The sequence below is a fragment of the Pinus tabuliformis genome, chromosome 8 (assembly GCF_031772625.1).
Source record: "Pinus tabuliformis cultivar Carrire ecotype Pingquan chromosome 8, CPIR1, whole genome shotgun sequence".
Classification (NCBI taxonomy): domain Eukaryota; kingdom Viridiplantae; phylum Streptophyta; class Pinopsida; order Pinales; family Pinaceae; genus Pinus; species Pinus tabuliformis.
Window position 1 is genome coordinate 1,545,944,941 of NC_142294.1, and position 20,162 is coordinate 1,545,965,102.

Below are 20,162 nucleotides of genomic sequence, written 5' to 3' on the forward strand. Positions count from 1 at the left end.
TCTTGATGATAGTATCTCAGGGCCATACATTTTTTCCTATTATTATTTATAATATTTTCTACTTGTTTTATTAAAGTAAACTTCTATTGATGATTAATCAATGGTTGTATGTGCTACAAGGTTGATGTTGTGAAAGAGTTTGTTACTGTAGTTTCTAGAGACATGGAAAAACATCATCCAATTTTAAAAGCACTATGCCTTTTGACATTGCAAGACAATGAGGCTACATTAAACACTTGTTCTAAGGATAATAATAGATCTATGGATGATAACATGATCGAGGAAGCTTAGAAAAACCCTGCAAAGGCCACTTGTTTCGACAACACCATTACATGGAAGGGGACTATACAGGGGTCCCAATTAGTGTTTTTCTTTCAAGCAAGTACTTATGCTTTAAATCATTCTTTGTTGAAAAGTATGTATGACCAATGTCATTTGTTTGCAGGTGGAAAGTTTGCATGGAGAAAGCTAGGGTTTTTGTAAGAAACCGTGTGATTAGGGTGTCGACAAACAAGCTATCTGGATCCATGTAGATGCTCAAAGCATTGTGTCAACCATGATGGCAGGAAAAATAGTAGGCAAATCAACATTCAACACAACAAATGCATCACAACCCTGTTTAGTAGCTCATCTTGGCTGCGTAAAAACATATGGGCTTCTAGCAACCCTTTTTTATTCCCCTCACATTTTCTCTTCTATCAATATGTAAATGTTCTCATCATGGTGCCAAAAACTATGTTGAGATTGATTGAGCATGTACTAGGTGGTAGGCATGAGAGAGCAGTGAGGAAGTTCAAGAGTCATGAGGGTAGGTCAAAGGTCACAGTAGGTGAACAATCACCTCACCTCTATAAATGTGCCTTCATGCCTCATTGAAAGTGGACTTTAGCACTTGAGTTGAGGCCAATAGAGATAGTTGATTGATGCTTGAGAGCTAAGGCCACTCAGCTCTTGGTAGCTAGGAGAGTGGGTTTGCAGTAGGGCTAGGTTTTTGACCCGGGCGAAGGTGTGAATAGTCCATGTTCCACTACTGGGTATTGACCAGTTGCATGATATGTATTTGAAGTTGCAGCAATATTAATAAGATGTTTTATGTTTCCTTTTGCACTAATTCCCATGCTTACTCATGGTGGTTGTATTAGTTGTCTGGTACGTCACCATAGTTGTATGAGTGCTTTCATATACGCGAGATGTTATGTACTGATACATAGTGGTTTTTTGTATGTTTCACTTTAGAGTACATGTTTACTTGTTCCTTGCCATGTCTGTGAACTATTGTGAACTACTTCGCAATCGACCTCTAGCATGTTCCTGTTTATGATGTCTCATGGGGTTTTAGCTCACTAATCGCCCTTGTTAGCGCTTGAGATTTCACCCTAGGCTGAGGAAGGTAAACCTTCAAGGCAACATCAAACCATTTCACCTCGTAGCTAGCCCTACGGGGTATGAGAAGGCTCTCTCCGGTCAAACTCGGTAGATCTTTCAATAGGATGAGCTGACCCAATTAGGAACACTGATATTAGGCTAGTAAACTGATAAGGAAGTTTTATTTAAAGTTTTTGGGGTTTTGGGTGGCAATTGGAGGGAGTGCAATTCAGGGTGCGGGGATTGAGCTCAGTTTTTGTAGGTGGGTCTTTGGGGCAAGGTAGGAGCTTGTGATGATGCCTTTAGCTAAAATGGATGATCAAGGAAGAAAGGAGAAAAGCTAAAGAGGGCAAACAATGACTTTGAATCCTCTCTAGACAGTGGAAAACATAAACATTAAACAAATTTGAAAGCTGAGCATGGCAAGCATGAATTCAAACTTTATCACTTCATTTGTTTAATAAGCTGCAGTAAAGAAAGGGATGGAACACATAAACACACTTACAATTACAATAAGAGAACACACCATCAACACAAGAGTCCACAAGAATCCCAATGATGTCTGCAAAACCCTGGTCTTCCTTTTCCTCAAATTGCAGAGATACAAGTAAAATATACAATAGGAGCTTCTCCCTCAAGAGTCCCACCATGAAAATGAGTAAGAGAAGGCATAATATAGATCATCTAACTCCTTTCCCCACCTCTAGGGGCCGAGATCAGCTTCCTAGGAGCAGTTTCAACTAATTCTAAACTAAGCACTAGATAATAGGCAGTCAAAACAACTTGCCTCTAAAACTTAGGTAACCCATCCATGCATTTAATATTCACTATTTACATCAAGGAAACTTCTAGAAGGGTTAAAGGAGAGTAAATGTATCCATGTGCCATGAAAATTATTCAAAAATCCATTATTTACAAGCATTAAAAGTCAACCATAGTAAAAACTGAGTTTTGTAGGCCGAAATGGTCAAACTCGCAAAATTTCCCTGAGTGGTCGCGCCCCTGCCTTGGAGTGGTCGCGCGCATTGGCAGCTGTGTTTGAGGGCCTTCCTGGTGTCCAAATCAGGTGCAAGATAGCTCATTGGAAAGGTCTATGAGTCTACTTTCTAACCCAACTGGACATTCTGAATTTGGAGTTGATTTGACCCCTCAAAAGTCATTTCTCCCAAGACAGCTTTCTGCAACTCAAAAAGTGGGCAGAAAGTCAAAATTTGCATGTATTTTGAGCTTTTGGAGGCCCAAATCTCCATAAAAATTTGACCCCATGCATAGGAAAGTGTATTTTTTCATGAAAATTCCAAAAATGCAAAGTTTTTCTCATTCTGAGCTGTCCCCACGAGTGGTCGCGCGCGGGGTGAGACCACTCCAACGGCCAAAACCTGTAAAATTGCACAAAAAATTCACAAATGACAAAATTTTCTCCAAATTTCTTGAAATTTGGGTTGGGAGTCCCCAATCAAGTACCATTCTCAGTCAAAGAGGCTTTGGCCAATATTTGGAGTGGATCGGGCGTTTTCCTTCGTTTTTTGTGCTTTGGCCAACCGTCCTTGAAGCACCTTCGTTCTCGCCGGTATTTTTGACTTTTCTCTCAAACCATGACACCTGTGTAAAAAGTGAAAGAGGTTTTTCTTCCTTGGCATGTTGTGGACAAAAACCTCTCTCAGTTTTGCAAAATTCATCTTTGATTGCTCAGAAACAGCTTTTGAGTGAAACTTGTCCCGATGTGTGAAACAAGGGATTTTGTCGAAATGGAGCGAAATGAAGGGATAGAGGGCTTCTAAATTCTTGGGGAAATTTTTGGGAGTGGGGAGGGATGTTAGGAAGCAGGGGAAAGTGGAATCTCAGAGATTGAGTGAGGGGAAGGGGTCGAAAAGGACAAAACACAGGCCAAACCTAGAAAATTGCCAAGTTGTAGCTAGAAACTAGGGTTTGTGCAAAAATGAGGAATTTGGCGGATCTAAGGGATGGGAAGTGTTTGATAAGGTACTTTAAGGATAGGGGAAGGTGTATGAACATCAGGAAACAAGTTTTGCCGGTGATTTGACCATCCAAGAGAAATTGCCTTCAAAACCCTAGGAGAGGGAAATGACCTTGCCTGGGCGCAACATGAAGCATGAACAAGGTGTAAAATGACTCATTAGACACTGACATGATAATGACAACCCTACGAATGATGATAAACTCAGTTGAATGGTGACATGGACTGACATTTGGGCAAACCCTAGACCTAATGCCTAGTGACCAAATTTTGCTTGAAGACTCACTGAAATGACAAAATTTGACCTTGACACTCTGAGACCACTTTGTAAGAGCATATTTGATCACTGTAGGAAGGCTGGAAAGACTGACACTAACAGCCCTCATCGTTTATCTCTTCTTATTGTTGTTGTGACTTGTTTAAACCTCTTTATATAATTTTTCAATCTTTGTTTGATTTTGTTTCGCTTCCCGAGAACTTCATTACCGCCCCACTCTAGCACCTTCTCATTTGATAACCAAGAACATAAAACAATCATGGTGGCAACTGGGCCCACATACTGGATGGGGCTCCTATTCCAAACAGTGTGAAGTCTAATTGGGACTTTACACCGGGGAGACCCTTTAGATGTTAGCGGTACATTTTGTCCTATCAACAGACCCCCACCATTATTTCTTTTCAGTTTCCTTAATTGTAGCACAACTTACTATTTTTGGCAATTTTATGGGTCCTAAACTTCCAGAGCCATTTTAATGGACTAAAAGATATTTTAGGGAAAACGAAGAGACCAAAAAATTTTGAAACCAATTATCCAAATTTATTTAACTGCCTCTTTGAAATCTTTGAAATGAGGTATTATGATAACCAAATGGAGATTGTATGCCAAAGTTACAACCCCAGGAACTTGATGTCCCAATTTACCCAAATGGGGCCTGTTATCACTCCTCCGAATCTCCAAGGCTAAGTAAAAGTCCAGCTGAGGTAACCATGGACCAAAATTTTGACTTCGTATCTAGCCCTACCAAGCTAGAGAGGTCTCTCTCCAAAGAATCACAACCAAGAGGGCAGACTGGATTAAGGTTTTAGGCTAGTTATGATGTGCAGAGGTTGTTTCAATTTGATTTGGTGGGGTTCATTGTTGGATGAGGGTATTAGGTCACATAAGCTAGGTCAGGTCAAATGAGATATGATTGCAGACATTCAAAGGGGAAAGGTAGGTAGGTAGGCTAGTACATTAGGGTTTCTTGGGATGAGATGATTCAAACAGGTGACGAGCTAGGAAGAGCATGAAAGATGTATTCTTCCTAAACTAAAGAAAGGTGAACAAACTATGAAAACTTTTCCAAAACAGAGCGTGTGAGATGATTTATGTTTATCAACTTGAAAGAGATCATACAATAGACATGAAATGGAATATGGAGCAAAAATACATTCATACAAATGAAACTGAAGAAAAAAACAATGCTAGACAACCATACCATAGGTATCCCAAGGAAATAGCTGCAACTCATCTATTAAAACTGGCCAAATTCTGATACAATAGTGTCTCTGATCAATCTAAGAGCATCCAACTGAGTCCAACCTTTGAAAATACTAAAAAATACAAGATATAGGCCTCAAAACAAACTCCTCCCAACCTTAGGGGTCGAATCCATGAGAGGAGGAGCAGTTCCACCAAAATCTGAATTAATAGCTAGAGTGTAGGGTGGTCAAAGTGACTCATCCCTAATTACAATGAACTAATTCATTACACCTCATAGAGTCTATTTACCTAATGTATTTACCCTAGGTAATAGTAAAAATACCATAATTACATTTACATGATCAATTACATCAGTAAAAAGTTGATTTCCCAAGAGGAAAATCAAATTTGGAGAAAAACAGTGAAAATTTAGGTAACTAGTCAAACACGCAACGTCTGTGTCAAACGCGCAGTCCCAGTGTCAAACGCGTAGTGCCATATTTAGACCCACTTTTTCTTGCCTTCCCGGTGTCCAAATTGAGCCCAGGATAGCTCGTTGGAAATCTTATCCTGTCTAGTTTCCAGATATACCTTTAGTTTGCAAAATGGACTTGATTTGACCCTCCAAAAATGGATTCTCCCAAGACTGGTCAAACACACAGCATCAAGGTGAAAAAGGAGGTAGAACATTGATTTTTTAGGTGTTTTTTCACCTTTTCACCTGCTAGTTGTGCAAAACAAGGCTTGTAAAGTTGTTTTCCTGCATGTCTTCCCTACTCTGAATCCAATGGTGGTCTTCTTTTGTCCAAAAAGTGACCCAAACAAAAGCGCAATGCCCCCCTTGGCATTCTAGCTGTCAAAAACTGTCTATAATTACTTGAAAAGCAAAAAAACTTCAAAATTACCCTATAACTTCTCAAAATTGGTGAAATGATTGTTGATCATGTGTTTTGTGCATGGAGTGAGGCTTCATCAAGGATGTCTAGCTTCTCCTTCTCTTTTTGGTGAGTTAGGGCTTCAATTTTTGCCTTTGCAGCCTTGAACTTTGCCCTTGCATTCCTTTCTCTGTTGGCATAGTGTTTTTCCATCTTCCTCTGAATTTCATTTTGTTGATTGGCTTTGTCTAGGAGCTTCTCTAAATGTTGATTGACCTTATCAAGCCAATGCTCCCAGTTCTCATCGATCAAGATGAAAAATTGCTCATTCCATGTGAGCTTATTAGCAAGCTCAGCCTCCTTTTGTTTCTCTAGTTCTAGAGCTCTTTTCAGCCCTCTAGTTCTAGGTCTTCTTCTAGGTTCTTTCTCTTCTTCAGTTTCACTATACCTGTCATAGGCCTCATCAAGAAATGCCTTGGCTTTCATTGCTTCTTTATTTTCTTTGATGAGCTGAATCTCCATGACATCATGTTTGGCTTGAAGCTGCTTATTCTCCTCCTCATAGTATGAGATGATGTATTTTTCCCTCTCTAGGTTGATCTAGAGCTCCCTGATGAGTGCATCTTTTCTTTGATGATAATGCTTGTACTCTCACTGTCATCATGCTCACTTAGGTCAACCAAGTCAAACTCCTGCTCTGTCTCATGGAGGTCTTCCTCCTCATGTTGAATATCTGTCTCTGTCATCTTTTCCTTGCCCTTCTATACTTGCTTTGCTGATGAAGAAGGCAAGGCCCCTCCTACACTCTCTGGGGAAAACACCTACATATGGACTCTTTGATAAGTGTGTGTCAAAGTACCCAAATCAACCCCTTTAGGTTTGATGACTTTAACCTATTCAATCTGCTCCTGCTCTCTAATTTCATCTCTGTTAGGTGGATGAATATGCTTCTAAAATGGTGATGATGGAGGTGATGATGAGGGTGACTGATCAGATGAGGATGAATGATCTATGGGCTGAGATGGAGGAATGGAGGTGGAAGGGTGAGATAATGAAGGGATACTTTGAACATTCTGAGTAGATGAATCAGTAAATATGGGATTGGCTATGAAGGTACTCCATACAATGTTGAGCTCTTTGAGATGATGAAGGATTATGATTTTAATGAGGGAATGATGAAAGAGACTATTCATTTGATCTTTATACTCTCTTTTCTAGGCAATGTAGGCCATCTTATCAATGCTACAGAAGATATAATAAGGTATGTTGAGCATCTTAACCATTGTGAAATGCATAAGTAGCTGAATTCCAGTGGCAGTTAATATGATGGCAGTGGATACAGTGAAAGTGACACCAGCAAGGGTTACCTAGTTTTCATGGAGATTAGAGATGAACAGTCTACTCAACATAGGATGATATTGGACATCTTGTACTTTCTCTCAGAATTAAAAACATCCTAGATGCTTCAAATATGTCACATTCATGGGAGATGCCATGAGTTCATTAGTATTTCTTGGCTCAAATCTAAGGATTCTCCCTCCTTTGTTTGACTTCCTCCCCTTTCTTTCCTCTTCACTAGAACTTTTGTTTTCTTCTTCTAACATGGTGTCTTGATTTTAAAACCCTAGGGAGATGAAATGATAGTGGAATGTAGGTGTAGGGAGTTAGGAATGGTGTGAGGAAATTCAGGGAGATGAGGGAAGGGGTTTCTAGTTTAAGGGAAGTAACAGGGAGTGGGAATGTAAAGGGATTTGGGATAGGGAATTTTATTACAGGTTAGGGGTTTTGGGAGCCTAGGTAAATAGAACACCTAGGTTTTAGGGTTTTGGGAATAGAAGGCTTTGGGAGATAGTGAAATGATACGAGGGTTGGGAAAGGGTTTAATAGGGGTATGGGAAAGGGATAGAAGTATTAGGGTGTGAAATTAGAGGTGTGGGAATGAAACTAGGGTTTGCAGGTTTGAAGACTTGAAATTTCATTCAAGTGCATTAACAATGAAGTTCTGAGATGTGAAATGAAACAAGGGCATACTTCAGGGCTACTTACTTGTTGAAGGAAGAGAACAACCGAACTAAAGCTTCAGAGGAAATGGAACTTGGTTTCAGAGGCTGGAGAGCAACCCTGGTCAAACACGTAGCGTTCAACTAAAACGTGCCCTTTCACTGATCAAATGTGCAGCGTATAATAGAAATGCACCCTCCTGGTCAAACGCATAGCGTGACACTGAAACGTGTAGCGTAATGCACAAACGCGCAGCAAAAACTCTGTTTTGCTGGTTTTACCTGTCAAACTCAAAAATTTCTCCTTTGTTGAGGTTGTTCGACCATGACAAGAGAAAATGAGGGGAAAATGGATGTCTTGAAGGCTTTAAATACTTGATAGCATTTGACTTTGTTGATTTAAAACCCATTTGCTAATGTTTTGAAAGCGCTTTTGAAACATTGCACTAATACCCTTTTACCTTGTGCTTTTGCTTTACAGATTGATCAATTGCTAGAGTAGACACTTTTTGTTTTGACATTTAATGTCCATTTGGCATGTGGAACTGAGCTGGAAGCTTTGGGAAAATTTACTTATTACATATAATGACATAAACTTACATAAATATAAAAAAATAGAAATGCATCTCTCTTTTTGGAATAAAATTACAATTTGGGATGAAACTCATACTTGAAATCAAAATTAGAACTTTGGAAAGAAGCTTCACATGTATGGAAATCTTATTTAAATGAAAAGGTGGTATTATTGGTGTTCACTCTCCTACTTTTGCTAGCCTTATGCAGTGAAATGGTGTTTTATTGGACCTTGAAAAAACGAAACCTAGAGACCTAATGAAAACCTTGAGTGGGCAGACTTCATGGTGACTTGACTGACATAGAGACATGATGAAATAAACTTTCATAATTGATGTATGCTCAGTAAGGCATGAAGGTGGGCCAACAAGTATATATTTTTGAGGGAGAGTGAGGTTTTTGACTAGGGCTACCATCAGTGAATAAATTTTTGAATGAGGACCTAGGTGGAATGACAAAAATTTCAGAATGGGACCCTAACATGATATAAAAGAGGAGTTTTGATCACTGATGGTAGTATGCAAATACTGACTCTAACATCGGCCTTATTTGGGGATGGAAGCTCCTTGGAGGTGTCAAGAACACTGTAGACCAAGTGCCTAACCATGTGGGCCAATACGGTAAAAAAAATCAAATTGAAATGCATGACTGAATTCTGACAACTCAAATAACACAAACTGACTCAAAATTGACTTACTTATCTTACGACTGAACTTTGAAAATGACAGAAAATCAATGAAGCTCCATGGCCTTCAGTTCGGGCTCCGAACCCTAGCGATTCTCTACTTCACACTTGTAGAAAATTAAATTGTTATGTACAATGAAACCGACCTATTTCATAAAAGATAGTGCTTAAGGAGCCTACCATTGGCTGGTCCTCCTAAGCATGGTTCTCCATTCATCTCATCCAACAAGAAAGAATTTTGTCCTCAGAAAGATGAAATCTGATAAGGGCCTTTCCACAGATTTTCGAATTTACCATGCTTACCCTTGTCTTCATTTCTGGCATCCCAACGAAGCACCACATCTCCAATTTTGAAATCATATTCCTTTGTTTTCCAGTCATAGATTCTCTTTATCCTCTCATGAAACTTAGAGGTGTTCTGAAACACCTCATCTCGTGTCTACTATAGGTGAATCGTTTGATTTATTCAACGCTAAATATCATTCTCTTCACTTCCCACTTCTTGTAACAATTTCATGACCGGGACTGCTAATGATGAAGGGAAAATAGTATCTACTCCATACACAATTTGAAAAGGAGAAAGTCCAAGAGATTTCTTACTACTCACCCGATCTACCCATAATGCATTGATCAACTTTTTGTGCCAATTCTTTTTGTTGGCCTCCAACATTTTCTTGATGTTGTTGATTAAGGATTAAGGATTTCCTTGTGGATAGTATGCTGTAGAATTTCCCAACTTAATTTTGTTTTTGTCACAAAACTTAGTCATCTTTTTAGACTTGAATGTTTTCGCGTTGTCTGTGATGATCTTATTAGGACAACCAAAACGGGACAAGATATTAGTTTCTAAAAACTAAATGATAACTGAATCTATTGCTTGCCTGGTAGGAATTTCTTCAATCCACTTGGTAAAGTAGTTTGTAGCTGTCAATATCCACTTGTGTTTTGCAGATGATGATGGGTTAATCTCGCCTATGAAATCTACGCCGCACTGTTGAAATGGTGCATGAACTGAAATAGGTTGTAGAGGCAAAGGAAGAAGTTTTCTTTTACCTTGGAAAACTTGGCACTCGTGACAACTCATCACTGCTTTGTAGATATCTGTGAAAAGTGTAGGCCAATAGTAACCCGCTCTCAGTACTTTATTGGCCGTGGTCTTCCAGTACAAGTGGCCCCCACAATCTCCTTTGTGGAAGTCATTTATTACATATTTAGACTCATCTTCGGTCAAACAGTTCAGCAACACACCTCCAGGATCCTTCCAATAAAGTGCATTGTCCATAATACAATATTTTGAAGCCTTCAACTTCAATGACCTACTCTTAGCCTTAGACATGCCTGGAGGGGGATTTAGATGTTGCAAAACATAAATAATATCATAATATCATGGAGATGATAGAAAGATATCAGATACTTGAATGAGATCTACTTCTTCTTGATTTTCGGACAATGTTACTACAAGGTTGATATCTAGAGCATGGAGATTTGACTCAGCCATGAGTTTGGCTAAGCCTTGACCCTTGATCATCTTGGTAGGCTTGATCTCAAGATCATATTCTAATAATGTTGCTATCCATCTACCTCTTCTACCTTCCGGGTCATTCTGCACAAGAACTTCTTTTACCACTGCATTAGGCACATAAGCAAGAGTATGCGAATGTAAAATGTAAACTCTGAAATCTTTCACCGCCTTTACCAAAGCCAAGGCCTGTTTCTCAATGATGTTGTACTTAAGGGCTGCATCCCTAATGTTGCGACTAAAAAATTCTATTGGCAGCTCAGTTTTATCCCTTTTCTGCATTAATACTGTTGCCATGGTATGCTCAGAAGCAAAAGAGAATATAATAAAATCATTGGAGTAATCGGTACTAATTAAAACAAGGGCCTTGGTTAAGGCAAGCTTTACTGCATCAAAGGACTTTGGGGCTTCTTCGGGCCACTTTACATCATTATCCTTTTTCAACATATTGGTCATTTCTCTAAGATGTTCAGCCAAATTAGGAATAAATCTGCGTAAGAAATTCATCTTACCATTGAATGCTTGGATTTCTTTCTTGCTGCGAGGGAAATCAATTTGTTGAATGGCTTCTACTCGTGAAGGGTCAATCTAGATGTCGTCCTTCGAGATGATGTGGCCGAGAAGTTTGCCTTCCTCCATAGCAAACAAACTTTTCTTCGGATTGAGAGAGATTTTGAACTTTCTACATTTCTGGAAAATGACTCTTAAATGATGCAAATGTTCATCATCTGAATGTGAAAACATTGTTACATCATCTAAGTATACAACCAAGAAAACATCTTTTTCATTGGAAAAGGCTATGTCCATGGCACGCTGAAAAGTGGCCCCTGCATTTTTGAGACCGAATGGCATTTTTGCATATTTGAATGTGCCCCAAGGTGTGGTGAATGTCGTCTTGTCCTGATGATCTTCATGCATGAAAACTTGATTGTACCCAGATTAGCCATCCAAAAGTGACATCCGGGAAGCACAAACAACTCTCTGAAGGATATGGTCCATTTTGGGAAGTGGATAATTATCTTTCAGAGATACTTTGTTCAAGTTTATGAATTCTATGCTTGTTGGCTTGTTGGGGCCTGACCTAGGTTCAGAAGTGATTTAGCCAAACAAATCCCGAAACTATCGGCCCTTTCAGCAACAGTCTGTGGCGTGTGGACTGAGGTCTCACCTGAGGTAGTATGGGAGGGTGTTGGTGTTATCGGGAAAACTAGTGTCTATTCAGAACTACTAGTCCCACTAAGACAAGTAACTATCTTAGAAACAAACAAACTAAAGTCACTTTTGTTTTCCTTTACGAGAGATAAATGAGAAAGAAGCAGAGAATACCAACCTCAGTCTTTCGCTTGGCTCCTTGCTTGTTTCCTTTCCCCTTCGACAGATTCTCACCACTGATTCCTTACTTGTCCCACTTCAAAGAGCACCTGTAGAGTCATAGCAGCATAATACCATCAAAGCATAGAGATCTATCACTGTAAACAATATAGGATCAGATATATATTGACCATACAAATGCATATATCAACACAATATTCAGAGATACCTAAGAATATGGAGGAAAACTCAAATAGCTTTATTGATAGAAGTAGTAAAAGAGAGGATTACAACCACTTGGTCTGACCCAACGCCATCCTCCCAGCTTGAAAGCCCTCTTCACCTCATACAAAGCAAGATCACCGAACAATGTATTCAAAGAGAAACCAACAGCACTTCTTTGAAAATTACCAAATTCCAACCTTTGGATCTCTGGGATGAGGGATCCATATATAGATGTTTGCAGAGGGGTGAGTTAGCTTCTGGGATTTTGATTAATGTCATCTCTCTGATAGTTCTTGGTTTCACTTGGAGATTCCATGATCTCTTACTCATCCTTGGGCGAATTCAGGGAGGCAAGTGTCAAATGAGTAGCTTCTAGAAGATTCTCAAGATCTCCACCTATCAAACTACTTGTTCCATTTGTCTGCTCTCGCTCATTGCACCCTACAGAAGGGCTTTCCAATATGCATCACACTTTCTGCATGTGGCAGGTGAGATGCATCACACCCTTAGCACTGGGCAATATGTATGGTCCTGCTTTGACCAGTTCTGAGTAGTTCTCCATGGAGAACTTCTGGAAGATGATGTAATCAGCTGACTTTGCTCCTTTAGGGTATGAGACAACACTTTTAGGGACTTAGAAGCCCTTGGTTTATGGATGTATGTGATTGGGGGTTACAGTGCCAAAATATGTCTATAACAATTGGAACCAAGTTTCCGCACCCTAGGGATGTCTTGATGAAGTCTAGGAACTTCACGAACCGAACCTACGAGCTTGCACTACTCCGCGTAGCTGTCTACCCTTTGCAACTTGTGCAACTACTTCCGCGCAACTCTATAAAGAGCTGAAGAGGTGTTTTCTAGATCCTTTATCCTTACTATGCTATTATTATAGATCTTACTTAATTGTGTGGGCCCAATATTCTCATTAATCATTCAACATTCATAACAAGTGCACGCAATCATAAAACTGTAAAGAGATGCATAAATATAACAGAAGCATAGACACATAATATTTCATAATCAACTTATCTTTTATTAATTCTCTATCCAAGTACAATCCCAACTCCGCCCTACGCACTCAGCTGCAGGGATCCACGCACACAGCTGCGGACTCTACCAGGCCTCTACGCACTTAGCTACAGAGCCTCTTACTACTACTACAACCCAAGACTCAGACTTACAGACTCAAAGCTAATTCATCATCCAAAAACCTTATGACTGAATTTACACTTAGAGCCTCGCTCTATTTATACAATCCCATGGTCTGCAGACCATGGGTAGGCCAACATACCATATATTAAATTACATTAATTTAGGGCAGACAACCCTAGATTCTCACGCTCTGCGCCCACATTTCACGGGGTCTTTACATTACCCTTTACCAAAATTCAAGCTTCAAGCCCCAAAAACCCACTATGGGGGGATCCATTCCCCAACAGGCCTCCAACACAATCATCGTGACTCATCCCGAGTCACTCTGCTGGTGCGGAAATCTTTGCGTGAAGTCCATCCAACTGTGCCTGTGCTGCAGGAAGATCCATAGCGCACTGCTCTGTCGTCCTCTAAATCTGCTCCATTTCTGCTTCTGACTCATCTGCGTCTAACTTGATTCTCTACTTTGATATCGGCTTCTAATACCTATGTTTATAGTCCTGCACCTTTGTTCGGCTTATTGGGTCACGAAGACTGTGCTTTGGTTGGTTAGTCAGACAGTCGGCACACCCGTGTAGGGCTTCAGGTGACTGCCATTTACTCTTTCTGGGAAGGGTTTTCCATTAAGTTTGACTAGCTGGACCGTGCCTCCTTTTGTGACCTCCTTTACCACATATGGTCCCAACCAATGCATTCAGAATTTTCCAGGAAATTTTTCGAACTTGCTATCATACAACAAAATTGAATCGTTTACCTTGAATGTGCGCAACTTGATATGGTGATCGTGCCAAACTTTCTCGCGCTATTTCTGTACCTGCTGATGTAATCCCGCCAGAAACCATTCTTCCTCGAATTCTTCCAATTGTGCGAGCCTCTCCTCCAAGGCTTCGTGGTTTGACATGCCTGTAATTGCTGCTATCCACAAACTGGGTACAATGTATTCCATTGGCATGACTGCTTCCATGCCATAAACTAACCTGAAAGATTACTAACCCGTCAATTTTTTGCATGTGGTTCTGTATGCCCATAATACGGTAGGTATGCGCAGGTCCCAGTTGTTTCGATGCGTGTTACATACTTTGGTCAGCGTAGTCTCCAGTATTTTGTTGAATGCTTCTACTGTCCCATTAGCTTGCGGATGGTACGTTGTACTTTGCTGATGATACACCTACGATTCCTCGGTGAGTGCACTAATGGTTTCATTCAAGAAATGCGTCCCACGGTCACTCATTAAAATTTGCGGGCAACCAAACCATGTCAACACGTTGTCGAGCAAAAATTTCGCAGTTGTAGTGGTCGTGCAGTCCTTAACTGGCTATGCTTCCGCCCATCCAGTCAGGTATTCTGTCGTGGCGATGATGTAGCGTGCACCCGTCTTCCCCTGAGGTTTGATTGGTCGCACAAAGTTGATTACCCATTTTTTGAATGGTTGCAGTGTCATCTATGGATTGAGTGGCATCTCATCCCTTCATGATGGTTTCCCAGTCCTTTGACATATGTCACGAGCCCGATAATGTGCTTTCGAATCTTGATGTAGGGTTGGCCACCATAGCCCAGCGTGAAGAATCTTCTGTGCCGTCACGCGTCTTGCATAGTGTCCTCTCGCAACTGGTGGGCTCCAGTATTGTAGCAATAATGCTACAACTCTTGGAGCTTCCTTCTTTAATTTTATCAACCCGGTAGTTCGTAACAAACTTGGAAGCAACGGTGTTGTATGCACAAGTACTAGCTCTTGCCGCAGCTGTCACTTGGTCAGCTGGCACAAGTCCGCTAGGGGCTCAAGCCAACTTCTATGAGCTCTTAGAAGAAGCTTTTTAACTGATGGATGAAAGCTAATCTCAAAAGAAGCTAATCTATTTGCAGAAAGGAACTGAAAGCCAACAAGGAACGCAAACCCTAGCAAACCCTAATTCTACCAGCTAGTCTTACTGATGCAGAGATGGGGGTGAAAACTACTGAAAGAAATGTCATTACTTCTATGAAGTTGAAATGCATGTGTCTAGACTACCTCTATCTGAAGAAAACATCTTTTTGTATTTTTGTTTCAATCATTAGAATTATCATGCATGTGCTTTTAACTAGCTTTTTACTGTGCAGAGGTGGATCAAGGAGGAGGAAGGCTTGAAAAGGTTGGGAAAGTTCAGAGAGGGTCTAAGGGGGTCCCTAACACCCTTCCAGAGAGTTTCACAAAGTTTGGCTACCAAGAGGCCGCGTTTATGAACTTCTACAGGAAGTCTGCAGGGGTTCTACAGGATGTTTCAGAACTTCTACAGGATGTTCAGTAATTCCTACAGGATGTTCTACAATCGGATTTTTGGGTGATGGGTGAGTGGAAGAGGCTGCATGGGTGGATAGGGAGGTAGGAGAGAGGTTTGGAATGACTTAGTGACAGAGATATGAGATGATGAGGGGGTGTGCTAAGCTGGTTTGTCTAAAGGAGGGTAGAAGGAATGGAAGGCCGAGAAGGTGGGATAACGTGGGTGGCAGAGTAGCTGAGAGACAAGGGGTCTAATTGGGAGATGAGTAACTGGTCTGGGCAAGGCTTAGAAGGATGAGAGAGTGAGGGAATAGTATTGCACAGTGCAAACTGAATCAAATCATCCACGTCTTGCATATAATCAAAACATTCCTAACTGTTTAATGGAACGAATGAACAACAACGTTATTCTTAAGGAAAAACCATGTATGGTACTGAAGCAAAGAACATTCCAAGAGATCTGAACGCATGGGCAACTTCTACAAACGAAAATATTGCACCACAGATTGCATGAATTTGTAAACCAATGTTTTTGGTGGGCAGCACTGTCTGCAATTCCAGCCCCTAGAAAGAGGTGAAAATGAGTGTGCAGGCAACCCCTTTTTTAGAACTTTTATCAACTCCAATCTCTTCACTCTACTCTAAACAGCTGAAGCAATTCTGTCTTATGAAAATGACCTACTTAACCACACCAAGAAATCTAACTCAGCAAACTGCGTTCTAAATGCATGTAAAGGAACAAAACCATAATGCTGAAGAAAAAGATAACAATACAAAGGAAGGAGGCCTTAGGCTCTCAGGTTGGGCCCAACCCCGAGAGCTATGGCTCCTTTAAAAGCTCAGAACTGAGATCAAATCCGACTACCTTCCATTAAAAAATAATAATCATAAGTCAAATAGCATGCCAATAATGGCTACAAAAGAGCAAAACTAAGCTAGCAGCTCGTAGTGCAGGATGTGCAACAATGTTTCAAAAGTCCTTTTCGAAGGCTAAAGCCCTATCATTTATACATCACGAGGCCCCAAGCTGGCCTCCTAAATCAGTGGGGCTTGGCTGACCAAACTAGGAGTGAACTGCTGCTTCCTCAAAATCCATTTGGCTGTCTTTAAATCCGGTTGTGGTGGCTGCTGGAGCTCAGAGCTGGGGGTGAAGATCCTGAGGAAGGCCATTTAATGCTGTGGACAACCCTCCTACGAATCCTCAACCCCATCTTGGCTGTCTCCTGGTCCTTATCTGCTTAGTTTTGTTCCAATCATGTGTCAAAAAACCTGAAATGAGCACATGTTAGCCACCTAGGAATAGTGACTGCCCTTATTCGTACAAATGACATAAACATACTAAAAAATGATGCATAAGTTATGAAAAATAAAGGATTGAGCAAAGGTAGTTAGGCCAAATGAGCCCAAAATGTTACCAAATTTGGGGCTCATCATCACCCCCCAGCTAAAATGATTGCTCATCCCTGAGCAACTAATCCAGCTCCTCGTCCTTCATTGCTTTCACCGCCACCCTCACATCCCAGGCTTCTGAAGTGGTCTCTTCCTCACTGGCATGGAACCCAGCCTTCCTTTCCACCTCCTTCCATCAATCCTAACAGCAGAGGTGGGCTTAGCTTGAGGCCAATCCAGCTGGCTTGAAGGTTCTGTATGGACTTTTTGTAGAGGGGCACCCGTGCTAGAGCTTCCCTCATTCGAGTTGGAGTATGGTATTCTCTGATTTTAAGGCTGTGGGACAATGTGTTCCATCTGCGGGTGCAAGCATGAACACAGTTGTCCCCTAACAGTCACTCTATATCCTCGAAATGTGTTATGGCCTGTGCCTGCTGATCCATATATTTCAATAAAGTTTGAGGGTTGGTGGCTAAGTGTTGGTGGGCCGATATCAACGCAGTGGGATCCCCTGGCTCTGCTCTGATCAGCAGTGGCTCATGTAATTCTCGGTCCATGACCTCCTTGACTTCTGCTACCCTCTTTCCTTCATGGTTCAACCATGAGGCAAATGCCATCAATTGCATATCCCCTACAACTGTGTTGGGATCCCATGTAGTCACGTTAGGAAGGGCCAAATTATGGAGATAGAACTCCGAGAGTTTGGCCTTATCCTCTGATGAACTGCTATTACATAAAGCTGTGAACTGCTGGGGGTCTTGGAGTTGGGAGATACCCCTCTGTGCCAATGCATTTATCTGAAATTGCAGCCACTGGTCTCGTAGGTACAGGCCATAGGATTTGGCCGGCTGTCTGCATTGTAGAGCATCCATGGCCCAACTAGCCATGCAAGCCAGTTGTGCCTCTTTTTGCTGCAACTGCTGTTTGAGAGCTTGTATCTCGATTTGTGCTTGCAGTTCCCCTTCCTGTAGATGCAAGGTTGGCTCCCCAAGACCAGCTTGCAGTCCTTCTCTGCCTTGATGCTCTTCTGTAGTGTCCCCTGAGGATGTGCCCTTTTCCTTCTTCAGCTTCTGTAGCTGCAGTCTAAGTTTCTCGTTCTCTTCCTGTAGGAACACCCGCTGGCAGTTTGCCACGTGTTTAGCCATAGCTAATTCCTTTCTTGCCTCCTTGAGTTGTTCCTCCAAGGGGCCTATATCTGCCACACCTTTTGATTTAGCTATTTTCATCCATGTATGGGTTCTCACCCTTTCTTCCTCCAACGCAAAGAAAAGCGGCACGGTGAATTTTTGTGGAATAATTTTCCCAGCCTCCAAAAAGTTATAATACGAGCTCAAGCTTGGCTGGGGACTTGGTTCTGGAATATGCTCTTTCTCTTCTTCCCTCGGTGGCTCTACTTCGTCTCCCCTAAGTGGTGATGAGGGTGCCTCTCCCTCCATCCTCTCTGTCTCCTTAAGCTGGGCTAGTGTTTCCTATAGAGCGGCCTCAGCATCCTGTAGCCGGGCTTTTGAAGCCAACCGGTCCATCCTCTCCTTCCAAGTAGTTGTCTTCGGGCTCCCCCGCTCATAAGTGACCAATATTTTTGAGGGGGACCTCTCCCTTGGTGAGGTAGGGGTATCTTCTATAGTAATTGGGCTGCTGGATGGAGGTTGGGGCTTGCCCGATTTAATTCTCACACTTCTCCTGGCTTTGAAATACAGAGGGGTCTCCCTCTTTCGCTTTTCCTTCGGCTTAGGAGGTGTACTGAGGGTGGCCAGCACGGCTGCTGCCTCCCTTGCAAGAATTTCGGCTCTCTTTTCCTTTGGTTTTCCTTTCTCAGGGCTTCCTGTAGAAGGCCCTGTATCAGCTGATTTCTGGCTTCCTGTAGAAGCCGTTTTTGGTTTTCCTGTAGAAACAGGTGGCACCGTTTTAGCTTGTTTGACTGAGGGTGCTTTGCCTTTTGACTTGGTTGAGGCTGCTTTCGAGGTACCTTTACTGACGTGGACGAGTTCAGTTCTTTCCATCCTACTCTGTAGCCTTTTCTCTCTGGGTGTCAATGTGGATTTTTCACCCTCCTTTTTGGCAACCTGGGGTTTCTCTTGCCTCCCCTTTTGTTCTTTCTTCGGTGCTTTGGCCGCGGGTTCTTGGCCTTTCCCTTTCTTCTCTGTGTGTACTGGCTCCTTCTCCTCGCTGCTGGAGGTGGTGAGCTCCTCGGTCAACATCTTGATATCACCATCCTTAGTCAGATTTTGGAAGGCTTCCCACAAGAGCGGGACTGTGTAGGTGTGGAGTGCATCCTCCATGAGGAGCTTAATGAGCTCATGATGGGCTACCTGGTCTGGCGTGCCCTCTTTTAACTTGGTGGCACATTCAGTCATAGACTGCAGGAGGAAGTAAGGAATACTTAGTTTGTTTTCTGAAGGCAGGTCCATTTGGTGTCTCAATTCAGTGAGTAGCCGGAAATGGTACCCATATACAATGCTGAACCGTCCTTCGCATGTGATGTATTTCATAATTTGGAGGCTGACCTCACTCCAAAGTGGCTGTAAGCTAGCTCTGCGAACCCCGTTCTTATCCTCTGAGAATTTCTCCTCTGGTGGGAAGAACTCCTTTTTAGCCTTTTGGCCTAATTTCCTCTCCTCCTTGTCCCACGGTACCCCCATTGGGAGGTCAGTGACTCTGCTGATGAACTGTGGGGTGAGTCTGAGATTCAAACCCCTGAAATTAACAATGGCCAGCGTTTTTGATTTTGGTTTCAACGCTCGCAGGAACTCCTCTACCACCTCATCATCATAACCTTGAAGTTTGTCGCAGAATGACATCCATCGCGCCCGAGTGAACAATTCTACCACCTCTGGGTTCTCCCGTAGTTTCTTTGAGTCTGTCAGTTATTTTCTGATGAATCCACCCGGCATGGTGAAAGCCTGCTATGTTAGCCAGAGGTGGCGGGTGCGTATCAATAGATGGTCTTTCGGATTTCTTTGGGACAGAGCGTAGAACTATGCCTCTGTCACACACACAATTCGTGAATTCTGGGCTAGCTACAGATGAGCCTTGATAGGGGCTCGATTACACACCACATCCTGTAGAAAACCCCGCATATGCTTCGACGACAACTTTCATGCAAAAGGAAGACTATAGTTTTACATTTTTTAGGACGTCAACTTCGCCACCCTTTAAACCAATTGCATGGGAGGAACAGGTTCAGGCTTACCTTTTCCAATTTGCCACCTTTGACGTGAATAGACCAACTTTCCTTCGTAGCGGCGAGCTTCCTGTAGCGCAGCTTCCTGTAGAAGTCGCGCACAGGTTCCGGAGAGCACGTCAGTGGTTCAACTCCTTCTGTGCCACCACCACACGTCTGAACGAGCCGAGGACTTGGAGTAACGAGCTTC